The sequence below is a fragment of the Haplochromis burtoni genome, unplaced genomic scaffold (genome assembly GCF_018398535.1).
Source record: "Haplochromis burtoni strain Fernald_Lab_line unplaced genomic scaffold, NCSU_Asbu1 Contig_93, whole genome shotgun sequence".
NCBI classification, from domain to species: domain Eukaryota; kingdom Metazoa; phylum Chordata; class Actinopteri; order Cichliformes; family Cichlidae; genus Haplochromis; species Haplochromis burtoni.
Window position 1 is genome coordinate 118,232 of NW_024582454.1, and position 3,564 is coordinate 121,795.

At 38.4% G+C, this 3,564-nt stretch overlaps 1 protein-coding gene across 2 annotated transcripts in view; it reads left to right on the plus strand.

The window, feature by feature from the left end:
- msra (methionine sulfoxide reductase A) overlaps positions 1 to 3,564 on the plus strand; it is a 61,337-nt gene that overhangs the window by 23,909 nt on the left and 33,864 nt on the right. The window lies entirely within an intron of this gene.

Sequence of the window (3,564 nt, forward strand, 5' to 3'; positions counted from 1 at the left end):
TGTGTGTGTGTGTGTGTGTGTGTGTGTGATGTGTGTCCAGACCTCTCAGTCGGCCAGTAGAGAGTGAATCCATCATTAGATCTGCATCACCATCTGTCTCTTTTACTTTTTAACTTGGTTTTATTCTGTCAAACAGTCGCATCGATATGGTGCAGAAAAGTTTAGATGATTAATTGATAAGTTGGTGTTTTTCATGCTGTCTGTGTGTGCAGCGTGTTAAAGACACAAAAATGAAAGAGAGCAGTTGGCTTTTGAGTTTCTGGAAAAAAAAATGTGAGAGCAGCATTTGAATAGAAAGTACCCTTTTATTTATAGTGATTATAAACATAGCAGCAAAACGGAGGCCCGACTGGAGATTTGATGGTGTAAGTTTAGGCAATTTTTTCGTAAATGCATTGGAAGATCCCAGAATGAAGTCAATGACGACAAATATAAAAATGACTGCAGAAGGAAATAACAGGCAACTTCTAACTACAGGGGTTCTGACTGAACTATAATTTCTAACTTTTCTTTAATGGGGAATTCAATTTATGTCTATAATAAAATGACTAGCATTTAATAGCTTTTACATTTCCTTCTGCAGCGCCTACTGGACCCTCTATCGCCTTCAAACAAGTCTTGAGACAAAATTCTCCAGGTTACTGGACACAGATTTCTTTTGCACAAATAAAATCCGAGCGAAGCTGAATTGCAGTTTATTTCATTTTATCTAAGACAGGGCATGGCTCTGTAATTACACCTCCAAAACACAAATTGGTAGCGGGGTTTCCATGCTGCTGACTTGATTCTCTTACTTCAGAAAACTAGGAGTGAAACGGAGAAGATCATTTTTGAGATGGAACAAAATGAATACTTTAATTATTGCAGTGCAGACAAGAGACGGAGTTCATGCACAGAATAGCAGAGGTATGAAAACAAGGCGATGGCAGATTACACTGGCAAATTACATTAGCATTATGTGGAATCTAGATAGAATAACATCCCATAATGGATCACATTATGTTCTACAGAGGGGTTGTGCACATCAGTAACCATTCACAGCTGCAGTCTGCATCGTGACCATGCTACATTTCTGGGGAGGCGCATGAGGGCTAATTTAATCATATGAAAAATATCAGAGACTGATCGGCAGGTCAAAGGGAAAACAGCACATTGATACCTCTGACATGCATGAGTATACAGTTTGGTAGCATGATTTATCTGTCAGCAGAGGCTAAACCCAGAGGTGTGTTTGTGTTTCTGGACTTGGAGTCCTAGTTAAAAAAAACTCTGGGATACTTTTGAGACATTTGGCTTCACGTTTCAGCTCATTTATGTCCTTCTTTAATTGTAAGCAGACTGACAGCTATTTTACATTTATTCATGTTATAGAGTGATATCTTATCTGTATGCTGAATACTTTTGATGATACACTTTCAAGCAGAGGCACATCTTGTGAGTTTTTATTAAAATTCACCTTTCATATTCAAATGCAGCGCAGTGACAGTCCTAAACTGGCATTAACTAACTGCTCTCACTGTTTCTGAAACAAAAACACCTACCGCGAACCTGGTTTGAACTGCTGGATGTGTGTTTTAATTAGCACGGTATCTTGGCAGACTATTAAAAGAGGGCACTTGGCTAAATGAAGTGCTCCTCACACCTTCACATCTTCAAGAGACACACACAACCGGAGGGGGAAAAAAAAGATTGATCTGAATATTCATTGTTGGTTAAATATTTACAGTCAGATCTGCGTAGGTTCAAAATGTGATGATTATATTAGCATATTTTTCTCTTTTTTTTTAAGATAGAGCACCTGAGTTAGTATAGATGTAAAAACACTCCCACACACTTCATTATTTTTCTCACTTGCTGTCTTTGTTTCTGACTCTCTCACTCCACTGTGTGCTCGTCATTATTTGAGTTTGAAGCCATCTTCATACACGGTCAAAGGAATGTGTGTTTATTTTTACCGTTTGAAGCTGTAAAAACTGCCGTGAAGATGAGTGCTTGTGCCTGCAGCTTATTTGTCGCAGTTAATCAGGAATGGATGGATTTAATTTTTTAATTGTACATAAACCCGGAATATTATAAAGACACCGCGATAATTAAAATGATGGTATTTAAAAAGGAATTTAATCAGTTGTTAAAGTGAATCATTTAGCTCCTCCTCCAGGCTTTTCTTATATAGTACTGGGCAAAAATCTTCATCCACCCCCATTTCTTTCATTCTAGTAGTAAAAAAGGCACCAGTGTTGTGATGTGTCAGCACATAACAACTTTACAAATATCCAAACTTAAATGGTATATTTAGACACTGTTACCTGCAGCCTGTTGCAAAAGTACATACTTTGTTTACATTTTGTTTAGTTGAACCAATGAAACAGACATGAAATACTATTTTATGACCAACAAGGTGATTCCCAAAGAGCTATTCACCATGTTGTGCAGTGTGTCATTAAAAAAAAAAAAAATCGAGGAAAATGGATAAGTGGAGGACAAAAGATGATGTGGCAGGTGTTAAAAACTTATCCTCAGCAGATGAACAGTATCTGAGTCGAGAGAGTTGCAGCTGAAACTTTAGTTGATCCAGGTGCTGTTCACTGAAGCCTCGTCGGAAATGGCCTCAGTGGAACAGTGGCTGTCAAGAAGCTTTTCCTAAGGAAAGGAAACAGGAAGAAAAGGCTGAGGTTTGCCAAGCTACACTGGACTGAAAATCAGTGCCAATAGGTCTGATGGAGTGAGGAATCCAAATTTGAAGTTTGTGGTTCAAATCATTGTCAGTTTGTGTGGAGGAGGTCAGGAGAGAGGTACAACAGAGTGTCTGCAGCCATCTGTAAAACATGGTGGAGGGTCTGTCATGGTTTGAGGCTGTACTTCAGCCAGTGGTGTTGGGGATCTTGGCAAAGTTGATGAAATTATGAATGCTGAAAAACACTGTCAGATTTTGATCCGCCATGCAATTCCATCTGGAAAGGATCTGACCGGCATGGCTCAGGGTCCCAAACACAGTGCCAGTGCAAACAACATGATTGAAGAAGTGTGGGATCATCTTGACAGAGAACAGAACAAAAGGTAGCCAACATCCAAAGAAGAGCTTTGAATGTCCTTCGAGAAACCTGGACAACGATTCCTGAAGACTTCTTAAAGAAATTGCAGGAAAGCTTTCTTAAGAAAGTTCAGGCTATGTTGAAGAATTAAAAGGTGATTACACAAAAAATGACTTTCAAGCCTGTTAAAATTGTATAACCTGTGCTTTTGCCTTATATACTGTGTTTGCAGATGTGTCAATAAATCGCTGCAACTATTTCCTGTTCTACTATCAAAATGTAAAGAGATGACTGGTGACTCTGACTTTTACACAGGGCCGTCTTATTATGTAGATGGATCACATTCAAATTTGTGAAGTAATAATGAAATAACACTTGATTTAAAAGGCTGATTATAAGCATATTTTTAATTTACATGTTTCTTGTAGTCAGTTTGTTACAAGAATGGACCAGTAGTATATATGTATCAGGGCTCTAGACTAACTTTTTGCCATGGGCGTACCGGTACGCCTAACTTTAAAAAGTTAGGCGT